The 25,168-nt window shown below is 43.4% G+C and overlaps 1 protein-coding gene across 18 annotated transcripts in view; it reads left to right on the top strand.

Annotated features, from left to right (window-relative positions):
* The window catches only part of IKZF2 (IKAROS family zinc finger 2), a 109,867-nt gene that overhangs the window by 9,124 nt on the left and 75,575 nt on the right, over nt 1-25,168 (top strand). The window contains exon 2 of one of the 18 annotated variants that reach the window (XM_035571676.2): nt 22,277-22,362. The exons of the other annotated variants lie outside the window; for them this stretch is intronic. The gene's annotated coding sequence lies outside the window, so the exon portion shown is untranslated. The remainder of the gene's footprint in view (nt 1-22,276; nt 22,363-25,168) is intronic. 18 annotated transcript variants of the gene reach the window in all.

The following is a 25,168-nucleotide window of genomic DNA, read 5'->3' as shown; positions in this document are numbered from 1 at the left end:
CCTCTCGGTGAGTGTTATAATGAGGGTGGAGTGAACTGATCAGTTAATCTCATTAAATAGGTTTTTATTCATTCTGATGGAACTCTCTTGAGAGGTCATCTGCCAGGGCTTTGTTGCAGCACACACCTTTCTTAGGGAGCTTCTGTTATTCTCTTGGACTGTCAGGTTCGGTTAACTTTCCTTGGTACACACCCTGTTACAACACTCGCTCTTCTGGGTAGCTTCGTAGTCAGCATGTTTTCAATATCTGCTTCTGGAATTTCAGTTCCTTTTCAGACACGCCAACGAAAAGAGCAGTCTTCTTCCTTGAAGCGCAGCGCTTCGACAGCGGCTGGATGACTAGATACCCGTTACGGAGCGCTCTGTCCCTCCCATCCCCAGATCTGAGGGAAGGTGCCACTCCTGTTGAAATCAATGGGTATTTTCTCTTGGGAAACTGGATCAAGGCCTTTTTTCCCATTCCTGTGGGCCGTTGGCGCTGTCTCCTTCACTAGCTAAATGGCTGTTTGCAGCGCTAGGCTTTTTAGGTGGCAGTGCAGCTGCCTGTGTTGTCCTTACGCATCGCTGAGGGTGAGCAGAGCTTGTCCTCCTACTGCAGAGAGGGAATTTGGAAGGAGTGGTGTTTATCCAGGAGGGAATGACATACCCCTCTTCTGCATTTTCCTCGGTGAATTGGGGTGAATGAAACTTCTTGCAGGGGGTCTGCCTTGAGGCAGCTCCGTAGAAGACTTCAGAGAGCGCAGCACGCCTGTAGTGACGAGGCCAGTTGCCAGCCTGTGGCGCTGAGCCTGTGCCACGGCGTGTTGTCCCTCGCCCAGAGCCATGAAGTGCTGGCAGCTGGCTGCTCACCCCAAGGGAAGGGAGCACAGCTAGGGCTGTCAGCAAGGAGCAGCGAGGCTTGGCAGGTACGGCTCTGGGCTAGGGGATGGGGGGCCCAGTTTTTCTCCCAACTCTTGTCATCACAGGGGATTTCTCTCATGTTTTTGTGTCTCTTTTTTCCTGAATCACAGAGGCCATATATCACTCAGGGTGGAGGTTTGGATGGCACACATTTAGACCTCATCAAAAGCAGGAATTCTGTTACAGCATCTACTTTGAGGTGTTGATTTAAATTTCATTTCTACAACCTCACAATTAGGCACAGATAGCAGTACCTCAGTACCAGTGTGGCTTATTTCCTGTCCCACACAGGAGTAATTGTGATAGTCCTAAAGCCCCCTGTTGTTTCAGTGTGCTTACATGGCAGCAGCCACAACATTTTAACTCTTCTCATCCAGCTCAGCCTTACCAGGTCTGCGCGTGGACAGACCCCAATTACACTGCCCAGCAAAATGTGCCCTTGATTTGGAGCCAGCTCTACATTACCGGCCTCTGCTGGCACCGCCGTGTCAGCCTGTGGCTTTGGAGAGCTGCAAATCCCCCAGAAGCAGAGCAGTGCTGGCAGAAGCTCCTGCTGCAAGCACGGCCCTGGCTGGCAGGGTCACCTGTGAGCGGTGTTACAGGTGGTACGCTGGAGCCTGTCGTAAAGCAGGAGACGCTGTTCCTGGAAAAGCATGGGGTTGATTCATCCCCCTCATCTGTGTGCAGATAAGTCAGCTAAACTTCCGTGAACTAGAACCTCCTGCTTTTTAACTGGCTCTTGCTTTCTCCGTACCTCTTCTTTGAGGCTCTGTATTCCAGTTTTGGGGTTTATGTTCCATTACTCTCCTGACTCCCCCGCTATGGCCCAGCAGAGCACCACCTGTGTGCATTGCATTTGCTCTTTTAGCTCATGATTGCTCTGTCCTCTGCACATCCGGAGAGGCCACAGAGCTCTTGGTACCCTTGCGGTGCATGTGGGGACACCTCCTGGTGAAGCTGAAGTTGCCAGTCGGATCCCCTTGTGCCCTAGGAACAGGGCGTTGGTTATCTGTAGGTGATCGGAGGTCAGCCCCAGGTGTGGAGCAGGTGAAATTCGGCATCCACCAGCCAGTGGTGAACAAAAGACAGTGGAGTTTAAGTGCATCACCTCCCCAGACAGGTAGGAATCCCTGTCCTCAGCAAGCTCTGGATTTTGCACGAGGCATGGGCAGAGGAGCGTGATTCACTGCAGACCGTGGCTTCAGGTTACCTGGAGAAGCTGGGAGAAGACCTTTTGTGGTTTTTTTTGTTATTTTTGTTTTGTTTTTTTGTCCCCCTCTTTATACTTAAGTATTGGTACCACCTATGAGGCTGTCCTGGGCACAAGTGTAGCTGCTACAGCAGGGGAGAGGGAAGGGAAAAGTTGACATCTCTTCCCTCGGTGTTGCTGGGCTGGAGAAGGCATTTTGAGGACTCAGCTCTGCTGTCCAAACTGCAGCTTTGTGTAGCAGGGGTAAAAGACCTGACTGCATCTTGGTGCTGCTGGTGTCACCCTTTGTCCTGCGGGCAGAAGTCTGAAGCAGTTTCCAAAGAAGGTAGGACACAGTGAAGCACAGCAAATCATAACCCTATCTTCCTGTCCTGTCTATCACCTTTTCTCTAATGAGGTTTCTTCCCACGTGAGACAGCAAGACAAGTCTGTATTTCATCTCTAGCTAATGGAAGCTCTGTGGAGGGCTTACCATAGGGATGATACATCTGCAGTTAAAGCACATACATGACAAAGCCTGAGTTTCTGATGAGGAATATTTTTATTTTTTTTTATTTTTTTATCCCCTTTGTTCTCTTCCCCTTGAACAACAACAGAAATGTTATCCTGAAGATATCTGCGCTCTGCCCTTCACAGCAGGATGGATCCTTCTTGGTTCATTGTTGGCCATGTTTCTGTTGCATTCCCTCAACTTCTGAAAAACCCTAATTGTATCAGAAGTTGTGTTGCCCTGTTTTTTCTCAGGGGATGTCTGTTCCCTCAGTCCGTGAGAGTTATGGGGGTGAGCAGCACAGAAAGCTGCCTGGAGAAGCCTCTGATATGCCCAAATCCATACTAATTTTTCTTGTGATTACTTTTAGGTGCGGTGTTTGTGCGTGCAGTGAGAATTCACACCTACTGTCTCCTAGTTCCTAACTTAGCCTCCAGACATTTTGTGATTACCTCTGCAAGCAAATGTGCTCTCTTAGGTAGCAGTCTAGCCATAAAACACAAACTTAGAGAATTTTTTGTAACTGTATCTGGGCATCCTTTAAAATCCAGCAGCATGAATTAAACACCCCCTTCTGTCCAAAGAGCAGCAAGTGCGGTGGTGTGAATTCCCTTCTTTTGAAAATGAAAGAGGTTGCTTCTTTCTGTATGAAAACAGCAAGTGTTTTTACAAAGAAGAGGTACGAAGTCTATTCATCTGAGGAAGAATAGCTATTCTCTTGAAGTCATCGATGATTTAAAAGTTTCCAGGAAAGAGTTGCAGTAGAGTCAAGACCTTGTTCAGGTTAGCAAACCAGTTGTGTGATAAGGGGAGAAGGATCAGGCAAAAGCAGAAAACAGGGTTTGGTTTTGGTGCGTGGTCGTGGTTTGTTTTTATAATCTCTTAAACTTACCTCATGGTTTCTTAAAAAAATGACATCCTGCAGTGTATGTTTTGCTTTGTCCAGGTAATGACTTCAGAAGGGGAGCGAATCTTAATGAGCACTTTTGCAAACCTCTTTTAATTGTCTGTTCCTAGATTTGGTGTTTGTATTTCACGTGCAATATTGTGGTGAGGGGCCTTTCTCCCTGGCTCTCTGGAGAGTCTGCGATCATCTGGCACATGTGCTGTGTTTGCCTAAGTGCAGAAATATTTTGGAATACACCTTTGTGCCTTATATTCACACCATGCCTTGACCCTCATCACCTTTCAGACGTAGACGTGTTCTAGGCACAGCATGTAATAGTTTTATGGTTGTATCTCCTCAAATTGGGTTATTGTTACCAGGTGTTTTGACCTTGAACCAGCACAGGTGGCTCCTGGGTGAGATTAGTGCATCTCCATACAGCTGCAGTGGAACAAGCTGTGGTATCAGCTTTACTTGAAACACCCTGTTTGAAAATTTCCTCTCGCTTAAATACACAGGCCTCTCTCCCCAGCACTGTTAGGTATTATCCTTTGGATAATCTATTCTTTTAGAGTTTAAGGTAATATCTCCTCATTATATCATGCCTTTTCAACAATAAATCTTGCAGAGCTTCACAAAGGGTGCCAGTTTAAGAGATACAAATGGGCGAACAAAATTATAGGCTGAAGAGGTGGAGATAAATTAGAGAAATTAGTGTTAGTATGAATTCAGCTCCTATAGGTGGGAGGCAGTCAGCTTCATCATTCGTGTGTGACTTTAAAATGGCAGATTATAGGTAGCTCGAGTTCAGAAGAAGGATGTGCTAGCTGCCTATCACAGGGTCAAGTACTTGAGAACTGAGTTGATTCTTGCGCCCTCTGAAACTTGTATTTTATCAGCTGCACAATATCTGTATTTCTCCAAAATTCCCACATGCTTGTATATGTATCCCAAGGCAGAGCACTCTCAGGGTGTAAATGCTGTCACCAGTCAGCTGCCCATAAATAACTAACACCAGGTAGAGGAGGTAGGCAGGCAGCTGGCGAAAACAATCTGAAATGTGTCCAGCGCTGGTTTGTGACAAGCCTGTGCATGTGTGATGTGTGTAAATCCACGGTAAAAGCACTTTTAGAGAGTCTCGGTCAAATACAATAGAGATGTACGGGCTTGAAAAATATTACAATCATGCAAGCCTTATGAAATTAGGAAGCCAGAAAGAGAGGAGAGATGTAAATTCTGCCTCCACTGAAGGAAAAGCTATTAAGCACCACCCTTTTCTAATGTCAAAGGATCTGCATGGGAAAAAGTTGCTAGAAGCCAGTCTCTGCGAAGCCTGCTGCTCGCAGAACCTACTTTTGATTAGATGTTTGTGCAAAATCACCTCGCGGGTGGGACTGTGAGACCAGACATGACTCAGCCCATCAGCACGTAACGTGGTTTCAGGTTGCCGTCTTGCTGCTCTTGGGTTAAAGTCCTGGAAAAAAAGCATTCGCTTTTTTTTTTTGTCTCACACTTTTAAAGCGTTTCACTTATTTAATGTCATTAGTGCTATTGTTATTTAAATTTAGCTTGTGACTGGTAACCATTAAATATTTATAAAGAGATCGATGATAGTGAGATTTTTGCTGTAGTAAATATATATATCACATCTGTATTCAAAACCAAAGTGAACTGCAGTGCATTCCAGGAAATAATCTATAACGATGCTCTGTAGAGCACTTGCTCATCGTCACGTCGAGACACCTTATCTGTGTCCCAAATGCAACCACTTCTGCAGCAGAACCCTCTTTTAGGCAGCGTAGCCTAGAACAGCACTGCCCAGTGCCTCAGGAAAGGAGTAAAAATAACATTTTCGTTGAGGAACATGAAGGAAGGTTGCCATATCCCAGGTTCTTTAGTGATTATATGCAGGCAGATCCCTGAGTTTTAAGTCGTGTCTGCTCCGCAAGGCTTCAGCGATGGGCTAGGGTGTCTGTTCCACTGTGCTGATGCTGATCCCTCTCTTCTGCTCTACTTTCTGAAGTTCTTGAATGTTGCTTGGTTCTCTTTGCTGTTGCATCTGAATGCCTTTATGCAACCAGTGGTGTAAGTGATTCCCTCCTCATACACCGAGGAATTTCTGACTGGTTTCCTGTGGTGGGGTCAGAACTCAGATTTGGGTGGAGGAAGGCTGGGCTTGCCAACAGGAAAGTGTTTTCGAGGACATGCGGTCTGACTTCAGGCTCTCCTACTCACCTCCGAAGGGTTCTTGCAAAATTTCCCACCTGCCAGCCCGTAAGGTCTGCCTTATCGCAGGGGAAGCCTAGCCAAATTGAGAATGTGCAGCACAAAACTTAATCTGTAAATCAAAAACTGAAAATCTTTTTAAACCAATGCCTGGTTAAACATCGAGGACTTCAAGTTGCCTCAGAGGCAGACTCGGGTTCCCTGGGGAGAAAGGTATGAGAGATACAGGACGCATGGGGAAGGCAAGAAGCCCATTTCTTCTCCGGCCTGGGCATCTGTGTGACCTCCTCGTGCAGCTCCAAGTGGAATAAGTCTCGGTAGGTGAGCAAGGGGATGACCCGAATCAATCGTCCTGGCCAGGTGTTTTGGAAGGGAGAAAGCTTCCTTAGGAGCTGGCAATGAAATGTCAATTTATAATTACGATGGTAGTTTATAATAATAATTCTAATTATATACATAAATAGTTTAATCTACTCTAATGTAATATGGTAACATTTGCTGAGCTTTGGCTGCTTTCAGATAGTGAAAATATGCTGGTGGTTGTTGGCTAGGGTTCAGAAGCATTTTTCAGAATTTTATGCACTATGTGAACAACAAAATTTTGTGTGGATTAAGCAATTATTAATTCTCCCCTATTATCCTTCAGATAAAACTACAACTAACTCATTAACCCAAATTAAATGTAAATAAAGCTGATCTGTTGTTGAGGAGGCTAATTAGAACAGTAATTGTGTAATGATGATGCATTTTAATTTCAAAACGCAGATTTGAAAGCTACCCCTTTTGGCAGTGACAGAGCAAGGTGTAAAGCAGGATGCTCGTTGCTGTCATTGTCCTATTAATTAATACAGCCAGGGTTCCCTGTGCTTTCAGCTCTGCTTCTGTGCCCTGCAGAGCACTCAGAAATGTCCTAGTTCTGCTGACAATGATGCTGGTGGTTCAGCTGTGATGGGACTTGATGGGAAGACGGCGCGGTGTGGCAGGGCTGGCGCTGCGTGTGCCTGGGTTACTGTTGTAGCAGCACATCCCTGAGCTCGGGGAATAGGGGCCGTGCTTTGGGATTTGCTGCGGGCTTGCCATGGAGATGCATCTGGAGTTTCAGGCCAACAAAACTGAATTGTGACTCATGTTTTAAAAATGAGTGAGTAATTTTCCATGCAGTTTCATTATGGTATCTTTTGCCCCAAGGATTATTTACTATAGGTTAACTTCCAGCAGTTTTTCACTGTTGTAGGTAACCTGGAATTTTAATAAGAAAGAAATTGTTTAAAGCAGTGCTTTTGTCCCGAATTGCCCACTTCTAATGGTAAAATTAGCATCAGTAGTAAAATCAGCAGTTGTACCTGCTAGCCTGCACACACAGTTTGTTGGATTTTTCCATTTGTTCAAATGTATTAAATACTATTTTGAGTTGCTTTTTAGCATAATGTGTTTTTATTTTAACTATCATTTGAATCACTAACGAAGAAATAGACATTGGATACAGAGTACATAATTTACCTTTTCTCATTGCTGTAATCTCTACTGATTTTTTTTTTCTTTCTGACTGCTTTAGAGTACCTTCAGTTCTGAAGGTCTGAATTAATCTTGAATGTTCCTAATAATCAGATTTGAAGAAGTAAGAACACATTTTCCCTGTTTTCTTTTTAACTTTTCCTATGTAATTTTTTCCTGTGCTTCCTGGTTCACAGGGGGGAAAAAATCCTACAAGCATGTTTTAGTTGCATCACTAATATTAGAACTGAGTAATCGGGTGGCTTTGGCAGCAGTCTCATTTATAAATTGTTGGTGAGCAGATGGCTCACCAAGTTGGCATGCCAACTCCAAACTTTCACAATCATGAGTCAAGTTTTAAATTGCAAGATTGCCTTACATGCCATGAGATTTTTGTTTGTTTGTTTGTTTTAATAAATGTAATTTTCAGTGTATCTTCTTGTCTCTGAGCTGTTTTCCACTGAGGCATGGCTATTCAGCAACCTCTAGGGCTGGGAATGTCTTTTTTTTTTTTTCTTATTTAGATAATTTTTATAGTCACTTGGTGCTAAGAAAAAGCAGTACCTAGCAGGCTAGCGGTCATGAAGTGAGACTTGGCAATCCTGGTTCATGTCAAACAGATAAACTGCTGTGATCATTGATAATTTTAGCAATTCCTGGTTTGTAGGAACAGTAAGTTGCTAGAAATTCACTGCTGGTATCTGTAATCCTGAATATGCAAATCTGTGCCAATTTGTTTGTTTCCTGAGCGCCCAGCTTAAGTCGTTAGGCGGCACAGAGTACAAATCTTACATTTGGAAATGCAAGAGTGAATACTGTCTGCAAGCAAAAAAGTAGCAGTAAGAAAGGAGAGCTTGAGCGCTCAGCTGTTCCCGCTACGAACACAGCAAAGTTCCAAAAGGGTCAGATCTTGATCCACTTGAGAACTTGGGCAAATATTAATGGCAGGATTTAAAAGCAAACAAACAACAAAAAAAAAAACATTCCCTCAACTACAATTACCATGGTATATGTGGGTTATACTGCAGTGTGGGACCTGCTACAGAATGGTAATTAGAAGTTATTTCTAAATGATTCCCCACAAAGTGTGCTGTTGTAAATGCTAAACAACTGTGTTTCATCCGTAATCATGTGATTGGTGTGTGCAGCTAATTAGTGTGTGTTCAGTTTAGGCCCAGATTTTTTGGAAATGTCTCCTGTTCTGGTCCTGATTTAGCAAAGCCCTTAAACAGCTGATTAACTCCCATTGGCTTTAATAGGACTTAAGCACATTGTTAATCAGGGCCACTGTGTCAAATCATGTCTCTGGGTGACAATCAGAACAACCTGCCAGAGCTGGAGTGAAAATACCTGTAGGTCCTCCTTAAATGCAGATTAATATTTCTTGAGAAGCATTTTGTTTCAGAATCTGAAGCTGTGTAGATCTTTTTTTTTTTTTTTTAAAGCAAATGCTTATTGTCACAATCTAATTGTATGTATAAAGTTTAAAGATTTTAACTAGCTTGGCAGGAGGCTGTTTACATCAAATCTGCTCAATACACCTTTGAGATGGAGAAGAAGAAAATATGCATCTGAGAGTGCCTCGCTGGAATATAAATGTCAGTGCTGATAGATATCTGTGATAGAAAATTTGTGTGGGAGTAATAATTTAGTAATAAAATAGGTCAAATTAATTCTTATGCTGAAGGGGATACCTTACAATAACCATTTTGTAATTTTATGTTTGACAGTTTGCTCTGCATTATGTGGATAGGCGGAGCTGAGATAATGTAATCCATTTCCAATTGTAAACAAGATTGCTTTAAGAGCTGCTGTAGTAAGATGCATGTTGGCTGACTTTAAGCTGAAAGGTAATTGCCTCTGAATATTAATGTGCATGTGGGGATTTTGTTTTTAATTCTGGGATTTCATCTTTGCCCTATAGCAGCTCTGAAGAGGCCCTTGTTTTCCCAAACCCCACTTTGCTGCTAATTGAAGCTGATGGCAAGTGTTACGCTTTGGGCCCTTTGCTTTTATTTTACGTGGCCTGTGTACCTTGGAGAATGCTGCTTTCTGTGACTTTTTTTTTTGTTGTTTGCTAACCACTTTTTCAGAACATGATGTGTGTTGGAGATGTTCTTGCTTTCCTATGGTGGCTGTGTCTAGGTCCTGGGTGGGGGGAGATTCTGAGAAAGGGGAGGAAGTTGGTGCGTTAATTGAATTGTAGCCTTTCAGATAAATGGGACTTAAGGTGACGATCCTGTGCCATGTAGCTGGAGGGCTTTGTCAGAAGTAACTGAGGACCTGATCCCAAGCCCACAGTTGAAGGTTCTCCGTCTGTTTCCGCCCCCTTTAGAGCAGACCCACACCGTGGAGGCAAGATGTAGGTAGTGACAAGCTTACTCTGGGGGAAACCTCAACTGGCTACGTTTGTATGTGACATTTTTAGGCACAGAAGGGAGCAGGTAGATTACAATCAGGTCCTACCTTGTCTTCACATTTCAGTTCTGCCACTTGGCTTCTCTGGGCACCATTACCCCTGCTTGTAGTGAGGCTCTGTGCTGGGTGCAGTGGGCCTGGTGCTGAACAGAGCGCAACTGGGGCGAACAGCAGTCAAACAGCATGGCAGGCACTTGAAAATAAGCTGATGTGTGCCAGGATTTCACCTGATTTAATGGTGTTGGACTTGTGGGCTGTCACTTAGTACTTTGAGCAATTTATCTAAGACAGTTTGAAGATGTTATGGCTGCCAGGTGGCCCGCATGCCCTTCTAACAGAGATGATTCTCCTTAAGGCTTGCATTTAAGGTAGAGTTAAACATGCCCTGCTCTCTATCAGGCTGGCTGGTTTGGTTGTTTTTAAATAAAGAAACAGAAATGGGGGTATTTTTAGCTTGAATCAATCAGTGTACTACATGGTCTCTCACAGGGACAAGGTGATGTCTGAGCAGGGCTGGGAGCTCCTGGTGCTGGTGTTTCTGCAGAGGGCAAGGTACACTGACCTGTGCTGGTGGCTGGAGCTCAGAGATCTCAGCTCAGAGGTATCCCTGTGGGGCAAGGAGGTGGTGAATTGGCTGCTCTGTTCCTCGGTCGGCTGGCGAGGGGTGGTTGCCCCTCACAGAGATGGGACCAGCAGCAGGTAGGCACTGGTTTCACAGCCAGCCCTTCGCAGATCACTGTCAGCCCGGGGGCCACAGGTGAACTATAACCTCATGTGATGTTTCTGGTTAAACGGGGTGGGAAGTAGGTGGTATTCATAGTGGGATCTTGATTTTTTTGTTTGTTTGTTTTAGAACCATTTTTAAATTTGCATAGTGCCCGTCTCCAGTGGTTTGGTCTGTCCCCTCTTGAAGTCGATGGGAGTCCTTTGGGTAATTCAGTAGTTTTTGCAGTGATGCTGCTTGTAGCAAGTCTGTTCCATGGGTGCCTTCCCTAAAAAATAAATAAAAAAGCCACAGAAACATTTGACTGTAGGCTGGCAAGCAGAAAAAGTGAGTGTGTGTGGGTTTGTGAATGTATGTTGCCCATTAAGGAGTCTCATTCTGTGCTGTGGCTGCTTCATTACTATGGTAAAAATAACATAAAAGGGTTCTAATAACTAATTAACTTGTTCATTAATGGATCAAGCACTGTCTTAAGGGCGGCCGTTTAAAAGAGTGCGTTTAATGAAAGTTGACTGGAGGTGTGTCCTGTGGCTATGACAAACTTTGTTTTATAGTGGCATGTATTTTTCAGTAGCTCCTTACCGTGCTGTAATGTGGTTGGAGCAGGAGAAACAGAAAACTGGCCATTTCCCGGCAGATAGCGATAAGTTTCTACTCAGTCAGAAGGCTCTATACCCCGTGATAGGTTTATAATTATTATCCTAAGATTGATGTTTTTGGGGGGAGTGTAAATTTGTGCAGCAGTAATCCATTAAGAAATCAATAATCATTCCATCCTGAAATGCAGTTTCTGTACGACATTATAAATGCGCACCAAAGGTTTGAAACTAGGCTTGTCTTCCCTTCTCCACCCCCTCCTCTTCCCTGAACTCCAAGCTCAATGTCCTTTGCAGTGTTGGAAAAGCAATTACATGGTAGGACCCTTCTTTCCCACTGGAAAACCAGGGATAATAGTGTTAGCATCATCCTGAAAGCCTGTAAGACTTTTAGCATGACCTTTCCTTTATCGCAGCAGCCATTTGATCTTGGGAAATTCCCCCTCTTCTCTGCCTCAGTTTCATCCCTGTGAGATGGGGATGATGAAGATTCAGGTGGTGCTTCTCTGTAAAGGACTCTGGAGAGGAAACGTTATGTAAGTGCAAAGCCGTGGTGTGTGCACACTTCCTTTTCCTCGCTCCCCCTCCTCATTCGGTCTCCGTTTAACATTACATGGGTTCGACCATCAGAGGCCACCGCGTCCTGCAGGGCTTCCCTTTTTGCTCTGAGTTGCACCCGGTTGGGCAAACGTGTTTTCAAAACGCTGTTGTAAGTTATCTTCTGATCTCGAGAGCTGGAAACCTGCTTTATCTCAGAGTACAGGTGTTTGTAGCTGATAAATAATAGACTCTGTAAGGGACGCTGGGAGTAGCGTTTTTGCTTCTCTGTGGAAGGCTGGGTTGTGCAGCATAAGGCGCTGAGCTGGTCCAGTTTTGATCTTGCAGAGGAAATTGTGGATGGGGCAAGAAGATGCAATTACACCAGTAAGAAGGCACTTACCTACTGACTTCAGCAGACCTTAGCTAAGAGCTACAAAGCATTGGAGTACTTTAATATTATATTTCCTTGTCCTTTGTTTTCAACCTTTCTCTACCTTTTGTTAGAACAAGTTGAAAAATCAATTTTAATGGAAAACGCCTCCATTTTTCTTTTGAGTTTAAATTACTATTATTTTTAGCCAGCTCAACCGTTGCTGCAAACGGGAACATTCCTTAACGATAAGCTTTGTGTCTTACATTCGTGGTGTTTGTTGTCCAGCTCTAATTTCCCCATCTGCTTTCTCATCTACCCCAACAAAAGCCACGTGTGAGGGGAGGATGTGATAACTTGGTACCTGCTTTTTACTCTTCTGAAAGTCATCATCTAGTGCGTGACGTTCACCAGTCTTTTCAGCTTTCAGAGGGAGACCAAGACCAAAGTGTTCATCGCTTTTCCTTTGGAGATAAGAGTCTCAGGTTGTGGCCGGAGGCTGGCACGTGTAAAGTGTGAGGTTTTTGCCTTTGATTTGGCTCATGGGTACCTTTGCTTACCAGAACAGGCCACGGGAATACCTACGTGGGGAGAATTTTTTGTGTATTTCAGCATTCACAGGCTTGCATCCTAGGTGAGATGTGTGGAGGAGCTGCTGGTGAGAAAAACTGGACGTTTAGAGGCTTTGGCTTTTTGTCTGTTGAATTACTTTTTTTTTTTTTGTCGAATTACGTTTTTCTTGTTTAAGGCCACAAACCCCGCTCTGGGCTGCTTTCCCATCAATCAAGGATACTTCTTCATTTCTGCAAAGCTCTCCCTGATGCTCAGCTGCTGGTGGCATATGCGTTTAGCAAAGGCTGGCACTTTGCTGCAGGTTTTGACTTGCCTTAGTTCAATACCTCGTAACTCGTACCGCTTCTCTGTTGGCCCACGTACCGATCAATGTCTTTTATATATCAACACGATTCTTACTACTGAAAATTGCCTCACTTATTTATTAATTTTTCTCCCCCTCTGGTCAATTGGTGATACAGAAGCAGCAGCTGATTGACAGCTGATTTTTCTGCAATGATTTGCTCAAGTGCTCATGCAAATGACGTGTGGCTTTTCAGCGAAATAGCAAGACTTTATCACATCTTTTTGGGTTTTACCCATGACCATTTTTTTCCAGTGGTTGCAGAATGGTGAGTGCTAAAAGCCCAATATCGGCTCACAGGATGCTGAGTTTAACAGATAGGGCTTTATTAGCTCTCAGCTGCGTTTGTCTTTACTTCACAAGTCTCTATTTAGAATTACCTGCAAGTATTTATTTTCCAGTGTGGTTTTCTGAGACAAACCTCTTCTGCTTCTTTTGTTGTTGCTATTTTTTGAACTACTAACAACTCACCACCATCTATATGACTACTATGACTGTGTGTGTGTCCACCTGTAGCCTGAATGGCAGCTTACAGAAATTGGTGAAAATCGTTCTGTGGAACAAAAATTCTCCAAAGAGAAATATTTAACCAAGTGAACAATTAAGAGATGCTATCTCAATCAATAAGTTAGAGTTAATTGGCTGTGTACAAAGCATTTTTAAGCCATTCCCCTGAAGATTCTGCATATGAGGTTTAGAGTGCCTTTCTAGTAGACTGTTAAGCTACTTTCAAAGGCCAGTTTTCAAAAACCATTATTTTTCTTAATGATTATTGAAATAAAAAAATTAATTCAATTTTCTTCAATTTCCTAAAACGTTCTACATTTCAGCTATGGATCTCACAAAGTGAATTTAAAGCTGTTTAATAGCAGCTTTGCATTTATTTTTTTTCCCTTTTGTTGTGTGCCCCTAGGATTATTCCACGCTCTAGTGGCTGCAAACTGCTGCTCTGGAGGACAGTCCCCAGCCACTGTCAGCCCGTGGGCAGTAACAGGACTGCAGACCTACCGTATTCAGTCCCGTGTCACCTTATTTTTCAATTTCTGTTGCTGTGGGCATTATCAAAACCTACCAAGTGCAACACATTGACCACAGACTGGGGGTTAAGACCAATGGTCCTAAACTGCTAATTTAACTTCAAGCTTCTGTGCATGGTTTAGAAACCACAGTGGAATGAAGAGACGAAGAAGCCCCAACTCTCACGTTAGTGTTAGCAGGCAATGGTTCAGAAAGGGCCTTTCACACAAAGGTCTCAAAGACATTGATTGGTGATAGGGCAGTAGCCTTGGTGCTTTCAGCAAAGAGAGGTGCGAACAGAACTCTTTTGGCAAAAGCCCCTGTTTTTGGGATGCCTCACCGGGGGTGTTGTAGGTCTGGCTTCCACAGGTGGCATGGGTTGCTACATGGTCTGAAAATGGGTCAGGAACACATCAAGCTGGGCACAGCTCCTGAAGAGTTGGACCAGAGCGACTTGGTCAGTGACATGCCGCATGAGTCAATGGCAGAGCCACAAATAGAAGCTGAAATGCCTGTCTGCCAGCCAGGAGTTGGCTTCGCCAGACCAGCCTTTCTTGTCCCGTGGGCTGCACACGTGTGTTAAATGTGTTTCATAGAGCTTCCTCCACTTTTTTTTTCCGAAATGTCACCTCTAAAAGTCAAGGTAAATTGTAAGAAAGAAAAAAAAAAAAACACTGTAACATAAAATCAATAGAATTAAGTAGTTCAAAGCAAAATGCTTTTTCTTCCTTAAATGCTAGTCCTGGAAATTGTTCTTCCAGTTCTGGCCCACCAAAGCTCCTCTCCAGGACTCGTAAGGCAGAGGAGGGTAAGAGCTCCACACCAGTTGAGCAGTGCTCTGTTTGGATGGAGGAATCGTAACCAATCTTATTCAGGCTAATTCTCGCCAGCTCTGTTGGGAAGAGGAGGGGGGAGTAAATCATTGAGTAGGTATACCTTCCATTCAGCAGGAGCTGCACATGATGGGATTATTAGTATTTCTAAACTAAAGCCCCTGACAGATCCTTGGATGCTTAAAGCTGTTGTGATGCTTTACCAGATGGTTCAGAAACTCAGACTGGAATATCTCATTGGCTGGTGCTGAACAATGACATTTCAAACCCACACGTTCATTTGGATTTTAATTTTCAGGAGGATTAAAGCTTTTTGGGATATGGGCTGTCTCTTTCCATATATATGCTCAGCACCTTATGTAGTTGAGATGCTTTTGCAGTGTCTTTGTAATTCGACAGCCGTGTTACTTAGGGAGGAGCAGTTTGGACGGTCGCACAACACTAACTGCGTACCTGGTCCAGCAAAACGTGGACGGGGTAATCCTGCGAGTTGTTGGCTTGTCTGAAGCGTTTGGTGTGACTCCTGCAACTGCTTACTCTTGTGTCTGGTAACTGTGAACAGGTGACTGTGCTACAACATGCCATTTTGATGCTGTATCCCTCTGTTCCTTTCACTTCTCAAATCTTGTCTTTGAAGCCCCAGTCCTGCAAATGCTGACACATTTGCCTAACTCGGTACAAGTGGGGTGTCGATGTTTCTTCCTGTGAGGAGCTGAGCTCTTCAGTCCTGACTCAACCAAGTGCTTTGACTGAGACCCTGCTGCTCTGGGGGAGAAGATCAAAGGCAGTGGGCTGGTTTTTACTCCCTTTCAGTCTCATGGCATTTTTAAAATCAGGATGGAGAGCCCCTCTGGCAAAACGTGGGAAAAAAAAAAAATTCTAGAGCCTGCCGAGTCAGGCAGTCCTCCCCTGGCTGCCCTCATGGCTGTCCTGTTAGCACTGGGACCTTTCTGCTACTTCTCAGCTGCCTGGAAGAAGGGATGGGAGTATTGCTGTTAAATTCCCTCGTAAACTCCTTGGGGCGAAGATTGCTTTTTGTTGGCTGTAGGTATGTTGGGTGTTGATAGGTTACTGCGTGGAAATGCAACTGCACAGATGATGTTGGGATCAGGGAAAGGATTTGAGCTTAGTATTTTAGGAATGCAAAATTTATTTATAACACATGTTTAAACAACAGTGTTAACTTGCATTCTGCGGAGCAATGAACCAGGATGCTTTGCTGGCAAGTCTGGGAGGTTTTGCTTTCTTTCTGCCCTCACTTACCCCCTAGATCTCTACTAAGATAAAAGCATCAGTGGGGAAAGAGTTGGGTTCTGTTGAGAGGAAAAAGGACATTTTATGTAATTATTTTGGGGTGTTAGACTGGTACATTCAATCCCACTGCTCTTCACATGATTCATTCTATTTGTACATGACGGCTGCACAGAATTAAATAATGTGGGGGGTGTTTTCTTCTGTTAAACAACTATTCCCTTGGCTTGTCACAAAAAGCTGACACATGTTCGTTCTTCACTCAGGGAGCTCTGCATCTGTCGACACTTCAGACATAATCAGTTTAGATTTCAGCAGCTGATTAGTGCTCACCTCTAACCAAACTGAGAAGCTGCTCCTCCAAATGGTAACAAATAATATCCTAATTAGTCCTCTGCATATCGCTAGCGGGAGTCTTAGCTGAAAGCAACTGATCTCGGAGGCCTTTCTGTTCTAGTCCGCTGGCTTTACAGACTGTTGTATCAGCACTTAGCTGGGCTTTTATTCCCCCTGCCTCCCGGTGCCTCGCAGAGCAATTACTTATGCACCTGAAGGTAGGCATTAGGCACGCAACAGTATTCCACGTCCAGTTACGGGCGTTTCATTAGCGCCAGTTAATTTATGGATGCTAACGCATGCAGGAGCAGGAATGCTGGGCAGGACTCCAGGATTATCCCATTCGGCTGGTGGATGTTGCGTGTCCCTGCGAAGCTGTCTGAGCTGACCACCCGGCGCAGCTCGTGCTGCCTTAAACACCGTTCTGATCAGAGCAGGATCCCGCGCAGTGAGTGGAGCAGAAAACGCAGAAGGGAGAGCAACGCGGGAGCGACTCCTCCGTGCGCCACTGCCTGCCTGTTTGTGACAGCACCAGGAAGTTTTACATGGGTTTATGCTCTTCTGAGTCTGATTAGCCAGTTAGCAAAACATGCCCATCCCTGTCTATTAAACGCTGTGTACTTCCTCTTAGCTGATAGCGTTTTATACAACCCTGTTGTGTTTTTTCAATAAAATAAATGAGGATGAAGGCATAATTTAACAAGTACCATTCACAGCAATGGCACAGTATCCATTGTCATTTTGCAGAACAGAGGTGAGGTGGGCAGCCTCAGGTGGATTAGTTTGACCACAGTAGCACAAAGAATTGGGGAAAGAAAAGAGGGAGAGAGGTCGAGGTGGGGGAAATGCCTCAAGGTGCCTTCAGCAACATGTACACCCATGGCTGTCCAAAGGCAGGCTGTGAGCAGGCCAAACATTACAATAGATAAATGTCCAATAGTTTAAAAACAAATTTTAAAGTTTAAATTGGATTTTCAGGTTCCATTTGATAACTTTTTAAAACCCCTCCTGAGTTTGAAATTGAGATAACCCGCTTTAATAAATCAACTCTTAACAGAAAAATCGCATAAATAACTGCAAAAGTACTGCTTAAATATTTCTGGCTGAAATGTTTAAGGAAGTCTAGCTGCTAAAAGTGGGGATGCCACAAAATCAGCACCTAAAAGCAGAGCTTGTTGCTGAAAATGTTTTATTGCTGTAGTTGCTGCTTTTTCTGTTGGTACAGGGGTATTTTCTTCAGTGTATTCAGAGTTCAGTTGAAGCAGCTGAAATAGTTAGGAGATTAAAAAAAAATATTTTTTTTTCTTTGGCAAACTGTTGAATAAAAACTGGTTGAGAAGTTGAGGCCAATTCAAATTTGTGTTCAGGATGAAGACAACATAAATAATGGATTTAAAAAATCATCTAGGAAATGTTAATTAACTTTAATGCATTAACATGTAAAACAAACGTGTGACTAAATGAGTGCGAAGCTGTTTAAATGAGCACAAAGTGGTAACAGAAAGAAGCGTCTGATCTGCTATGGAGCTGATTTACTTGCAAAATCATTGGTTTCTGTGGCTAATAGTTAATTTTTGTTTAGAAAACGACTGAGAAGTCCTAATGGGACGCGAGGTCATGCTGCGGTATTTAAACTGAAGTTTTCTGCTTGCTTTTTTAATTGCCAGCTTTAAAAGGTGACTGAAATGACTCGATTATGAACTGATTCATCAGGTCTTTTTCCTTAATAATATACATGTGTGTATATATTAGAAAAAACACAGTATAGCTAATCTGTTAAGGTTTCTTTAGAGCAGCTGATATGTTATTACTGAGAAAGCTGTTAGTTAAACTGAGAAGATAATTTGATGCAGCTATTATAAAGTGCGGGAGAAAATGCCTAAATAGAAGATCATGGCAGGCCGTAATAGACGGGAATTATCAGGTGACAAGGAGGTTGCAAGTTCCTTCTAGTTCAGACTCAGAACTGATTTATTTCAAATAGTCATTAATGATTTGCCATTACAAACGATGAGTTACTGATCTGACTTCCAAGTCAAATCAGAAGGCGATGCCGGCATGAAGGGGAGTCAGAAAATTGCACGGGAAGAGTTGAGGCGCTTGGGCAGTGAAAATAAGCTGCAACGTGACCGTGCGGGGCTGCACACACTGGGACTAACAGGAATCTGTTGTAACCTGCTTGCCTGGGAGCTGAAAATGAAAGAGGAGCAGAAAGGTCTGCATGTTTTCAGGCGACTTGAGACGTCTGTCAGGCACCAATATGATGCAGTTAGGAAGAAGGCACATGCCGTGCTGTGATATCACAGGTGAAGTGTTTGCAGCGGCGATGGGAAATGCTGACGCTGCCGTACAAGCCCGAGAACTGAGGTAGCCAGGCCCACGCAGAGGTCTGTGCCGCAGCGACTAGACGTCTTCCACTTCGTGAGCTCCTTCTCAGACTAGTTCGGGAATCTCTCCTCTCTGTCAGGAAACGAAGGTGACTTCGGTCAAGTCTTGTCAGCCTGGTAAGGTCAGCATTGAGAAAGGGGAGGGGGTTGTGCCTGTTGAACAACACAGGAAGGGGGAGATGTCACATTGAGGCACCCGTGCTCTTTATAGAGGTCGCCAGTCGTGTGGCCTGCCTGGAGCTGTGAGAACGCCTTCCTCATCTTAAATTTTCACTTGAACACAGCTGGTGTCAGCCTCTTGCTACTCCTCACCCAGGCCTGCGATGCCTGTGTGCTTACACAAAGTCTCACACAGTTTAACTGTGCAGCAACAGGGCCATCATATTTATGTACTTCTCAGGACTTCATGCAGCTCTAGCATGAGTTTGCTACCCTGTCAATTGACGTGAGCTCCAGCAGAAAAACCTTCTTGGCAAGAACTGCAGTACGTCTATAGGAGGGAAACAGTTGACAATGAAAAGCGCTGGGCTGCCTGGAGGCATGGTTATGAGCTCCCCTGAGCTGGATGACATGTCCCATGTTTTACTCCAGAGCTGGAGGAACTTAGGACTTAAGAGTTGTCTTTTTTTTTTTTTTTTCCTGTTGTGCCATCAGCCAAGGCAGTGCAAAAATGGAAGTGTTCAGACACTTCCACCCTTGTTCTTACTTAAGGAAAGTCATCCTACTGAGCATCTGTGAAGAGTCTAAACGATGTGCTGCTGTTTTGGTACCACTCAGTGCTCCTCTTTTGTTAGCCACTTCAAGCAAGGTGGGGTGAGACTTTGCTGCTCTGTAATAACCCATGTTATTCAGACTTGCCACGCAGCAAGCATTTTGAGGAGAGGAAAATAGAGAACAACATCGTTTTCAGCAATGTGTCTCTTCCTAACAAATGCCATTAAAATACAAAGATTTTAATCTATTTTTCCCTTGAAACTTACAAATTTAGTGTTTTATGCCCCTCATGCATGTTTTACGTTACTTTCATGTTATTTCCTGTATCCCTCTACTCAGAACCTCCTCTCGGGTACTTTACGAGGAAGAAGTTAGATCAAGATATTTCTCACTGGTGCCACATGACAGTATATGCAGGTTCTGAAAACATAGTGTGTCCCTGTTTCCAGTCCACTTGGGTGCAGGTTTTTTCCCCGGCTCGCTCTGTGAAGGGCAAGGTTAAACCCATCTTTGATTTTTAAATGTATGAATAGCTGCAGAAATCAGGGCTCAGGAGCACTGGAGATTTAACTCTCCCTTGGATAAATGAAATTCTGGAGTCCATTCAACTTTTGGCCAAGCCATATATATATATATATATATATATTTTTTTTTTTATAAAAGCTACTGTAAGCTGTGTGTAAATATTCTGGCCTATTTGCTTTGATTTTTATGCAAGATGTCCGTACAGAACCAAAATGTCATCTGGTACCAAATTTTCAGCTGAGGTAAACTGCTGTAAGTGTAGATCCAGCATAGGACTTGTGATTTAGAGCACCTGACTTTTAGTTTACTAAATCAATGTCATTTTTATTGGACATAAAGCTCCATAATAAACTATTAGTTGGTTTATTTTCCTTTATATTTCTCAGATGGAAAGGAATTCCATTTTTCTGTAGTGTGTTAGAAATTGTGAATTCACTCCAATGATCAAAATGCAGTTTAACAATGTACCTCTCCTCTGCTATGAAGCAGGATGGTGTAGTGCCATGTCTGGCAGACAAACCAAATATGCTGCCCAGATAGTAAATGGATAGTAAATGAGACGAGAGGTTAATTGAGGCTGGCTAACTGGATCTTTGGACAAGAGTTTTCTTATAAAGAATTAATTATAATGTTTTTGAGACTTGTAAATTTTTTTTGTAAATGCTAAAACGCTCTGGGATATATTTTCTGAGTAGTGTTTGCTAATCCTGTTAACAAATAATGGGATTTGTGTGGGTACCTCCCATGGGCTGATATGAAAACGTACTTTTAAGTGTCAGAAGTTTTCTGGATGCACGTTTAAGACTGACTACATTCTTTAAAGGCTAAAAATAGCAATTTCCCAATGCTCTAAGTTTTGATCATACCTGCATATTGGGAGAAACTGCTACAGGTGGTTAAAATAAATGTTGGACTACTTCAAAATTATCATTTTAATGCAGACTTCTCATGGTGATGGGCTGCCTGATGTGACAGTAGAAGAGTCTGGGCTTTCCTAGGAGGTAAATATGTTCATTGTATTTATGTAGGAGAAGCTATCTGTAGTGCTTTTCAGGTGAAAAGTTATCCTAATCAGCCTTACCTCAAGATCTTGTCTTTCAGACCCGAACAATAAGAAATTCTGCATACATAGTGTTGAATATAATTTTGGTGTTTGTTTTTTGTAAGGTTCACCACAGGTTAGTACCTGCTTGCTCTGAGTTTGGCCCTTGGAATATGATAATTCAATGTGTCACTGACAAGGTGACAAAAAGGGTTCAGTTCCTGCAAATTTGTGTCCAAAATCTAGCCTTATTTCCACTGCTGGGCTGCTATCTCTACAAGGCCTGCCTGACAAGGGGAAGGAAATGCACATTTTGGTTAAAAACTAGCACTGAGCGAGTTTTTGCCCATTTCCTTTAAATGGAAAGGTGAACCTAATGCGGCTCTTTCTTATCAAGGAACTTTTTTGCTGGAGGCAAGCTACAAAATGGCGTCTGGGGCCTGTGGGCCCCAGTAGGCCTCAGTTTAATACAGCAGCCTTTAAATATTGCTTTAGCGATAGGCAGGTCCACGATTTTCTGTGCCCTAGGCCTGCGGTAAAGCTGGAGAACAGCAAAACAGTTGACTTAAAACCAAAACAACAACAACAAAAAAGTGTATTTGAAAGCCAGGAAGTAAAGAGAAATATCTTCCTCTGTTCTCATGGTAGTTCTGCTGAATAATCACTTGGCAAACTGCAGTGACGTGTCGGAGAAGCTCACAGTTGCAATTCAGGTATAGGGTATTTTGGGAGGCTTTGCTAGTGTTTAGCTGGATGTTAGAAAAGCTGTGTGATAAGGACCTAAGTTTCCTATTAAGCCGTGTCAGTGGTCTGCAGCATTTGAGGCTCTTAATCCAGTGCGAATGAGGAAAGCTGATGCTTTTTTCTGCTTGGTAGTGGTGGTGGAACTGCCAAAACTGAGGGAAGGAGACAAGCTTTGGAATAGGGCTTTTTCAGTTGTTTTTTTTTCCTTGAAGAGAAAGGTTTTCAGTGGCCTGGGTGCTCTCTCTTATTCTTTCTGAGCCCTTGGAGCTGGATTTTTGCTGTTGACTGGCTTTTCAGAAGAGACTGGTCCAACGGAAAACTGTTGATCCAGGAGCTTAGGTGGATTCAGTCTGACCTGCTCTGTAGTAAGTCTCCTCTAAGCGCAGTTAAAAACTTCAGTTCTCTCTGGGTTACGTTTGTCTGAGTTAAGCAGGCATTGAAGCAAATCTGTTTACTTCTGTTTTTCTTTCTGCACTGCTCCTTTGTTTCTGAACCTTTTACCACTGTGAAACAGTTGGCATGTGAAAGGTGTCTTACCCTCCTGTACCAATAAACATTTCTAACATGTCCTAGAAATCTTCTCTTTCTGTGGAATTTAAGTTAGCTCCTTCAATTCTTCTTCGTAACATTGGAGTTTTGGTATTTGGCATCTTCCAGACCCACTTCTCATTGAACTGTTTGAAGCGTAGTGATAAAACATCCTCGAGGAACTGACGGAGAAGTAGACAAGTTCATCAACCCAGGTATTCCTCAAATGTCTTAAATCTGAATTCAGCAGCGCACAGTTTAATTAAGCAGTTCTGCACTTGTTCAACTTTGAGCAATTCTCTCTTTGAGTAATTCACCATGGGTCCGTAGACGCTGACAAACCCCTTTGGTGTGAACAGGATTTGAGTGTGCACCCAACGGCCTTGTTGAGTGAAGCCTTCTAGAAGAATAACCAAATACCTTGTCTGCTTTTTACAGGTTCCTGTGTATCGCACTGGAATTTCTCAGTCATGCATCTGTCATGAGCCCTAGTTAGGAACGGAGGAGCCTTTCTGTCTCCTGTGCTCTTCTGGTTGTGAAATTGTCCTTAGCTGTTGTGAAGGCAGCAGTGTCTCAGTTCCCTTAAGCTCCACACTGAATCTGATGAGGCTTTTTGCTCCCTCTCCTCCCCAGCATATCTAGAACTTGTCTAGTTTCCAGCAGAAATGTCTTTGTGCATAAAGCTTAATCTATTTTGTTGACCAGCGTGCTGGATTGTGGTTTTAGGTCCTTGTGTGTGCACAACTCCCCAGCTATCAACGGGTTAGGCTCACGTAACTGTGAACTGATTTAACTGCTTCAGGTTTGCCTATATCAAACATCATTTGGGGTATGATGGCTCCGTTCCTTCACTGTTCTAGTCCTGTTCCAATTTATTTGTATTATTTTTGCCTTTTAGTAATGATAACATGATGTGCAAATGTAATGCACTGAAACATGGAAGAGAAGAGCAAACCACAACCACTTCTGCTTATATCAAATGTATAAATATGCAACAAGAGCCTTATTAAGAGATTTAAACTGACCTCTGGAGTGCCGTTCTTTTGATTTCATACCACCCTGAAGTATTTTCACTTCTGGTACCGTTTGGCTTCTGCTCTTAACTCTATTTACTGTATAGGCTCCCACTTTAGATCTTCTTCCAAAGCTCTTCTCCTTAGCTGTTGCTGTCTGGTGCAGAACCTTGTGAAATGCTTTTTAACACTGTGAGTATACAACAGCCCCCGAAATTCCTTCACGTCATTGCAGTGCCGTCCTCGGGGAATTCCAGAGGCTTTGCTAAGCGTGACCTCTTCTGCCTCCGTCCAGCCAGCACAGTCTTGGGCAAGTTGCTCTCCATGTTTTCCTGGTGTATCATTCTTATGGCATGCAGCTTCCCAAGCTTTCTCCCTGCGGTTGATTTTCAGCCTTCTGGCTAGTAATGCTGCTACTTACTTCTTGACCTGATACAAAGTGGTACTAAAATGAAGGCTTTTCTAACATAATTCACTAAAGTTTAAGTCTGCATTGTAGAAATCTTGATGCAGGGTCATTTGTGTGTTATTGCGACAGACTAAGAGGAGCTCAGCTACTTTAAAAGAAATAGGAGCCTTTCTATATAAAAGTTTGACATGAATTAAAAAGGTTTTGGCTTTTTACTCAGGGGGATGCAAGTTTGTGGCATTTCTTCATTTTTTTTGGATGGTATTATCTGAAAGCGATGTAATATGGTTATTTCTGGTTTGCAGAAAAGGCATTTTTAGAGCAAGCTGATAGCAAGACAAACTCTCTGAAACCTTAAAGTTGTGGTTAGCAGAAAGACAGTTTAGGAAATTAGGTCACCATTACCTCACTATTCTCTTATTATTTTTTTTTTTAATTTTAAATCCTGTAGTATCTCCTGTAATTGCCATTGTTGCTGTTTTACTGGTAGCACCAAAGATGGATTGGATCCCAAGCTGGCAGCAGGAAGGAGGCTGACGGCCTGAAGCTTTGGAGGGGTGAATTTGCTGTGTGAAGGCAGTGCCAGCAGAGGAACAGCAGGACCAGTGGGTTATCTGGGGAGGAAAGCCAGAGTACAGACTCATCTTTGACACTGGAGGAGTAGGTTGGATTTAGGGATCGGATAGGAGGTGCTGCCCTGGCGACTGGCTAAGCACCGAGGAAGTCAGGCAAGATCTCAGCCCGGGGGGCACTCTGTCTGCCTGAGTGGGTATTTGCCTCTGCACCATCAGCTGTTACACCTCCATTGCAGCAGAAACCATCCCTGTGGGGGCTGCCGGGATGAGGTGGGAGCAAAAGTAACTTGAAAACCCAGACCTATTTATATAAGCATCAATTTTTTATTTTTTATTTTTTTAATTTTTCTTCTCTTAAAAAAATGCTATTAACAGAATCTGGGAATAGCTGAAAGCTTTATTCCCATCTGTTACACTGTGCGTGGCTCTTTTAAGGTGTGACCTTATCAAAGCTGGAATCAAAACACAAAGTAAAGCTGAAGGCAGGCTCAATCTAGTTGAGATTCCCTTCAGTAGACCATGGCGATGGGGAACAATGGAAGTGCTGCTGAAGTTCATTCTTTCCCTAAGTGTGGTTTTATCAGCAATTAGTGTGTAAAAATAGCCCTTACTGGCTTCAGGATCCTTCCCCTTGCTTGCAGACTTGCCTTGGCTTACTTTGCCTAAAAATCAAGGAGGTTTCTATTCCAACCAGAGTATTGACTGAGCCAGTACAGCCACACCTGCCACGTTACAACAGGTATTTGTTCCTCATCCCTGGGATTGCTTGTTAAACTCCAGCTGCAGAGCCTTTACTGCTGGGTTTTCTCCGTGGGCCAGGAGGAGACCAGTTTATATCTTCATCTTCCAGGCCCAGGGAAATGAATCATTTTGGAGAACACCAACATAGTATTGTGCTGTGCTGGATTTTCGTTGCTTTTCAGGTGTGTTTGGAGTGCTTTTTGTGGTTTTTAATGAGTCATTGGGATTATTGTGACTAACTTGGTCATGATATATTGTAGGGAGAAAAGAGACTGAAAAGGAA

Source organism: Cygnus atratus, chromosome 6, assembly GCF_013377495.2.
Source record: "Cygnus atratus isolate AKBS03 ecotype Queensland, Australia chromosome 6, CAtr_DNAZoo_HiC_assembly, whole genome shotgun sequence".
NCBI lineage: Eukaryota > Metazoa > Chordata > Aves > Anseriformes > Anatidae > Cygnus > Cygnus atratus.
Note: the sequence above shows the minus strand (reverse complement) of the source record. Positions and strands in the feature narration are given on the sequence as shown.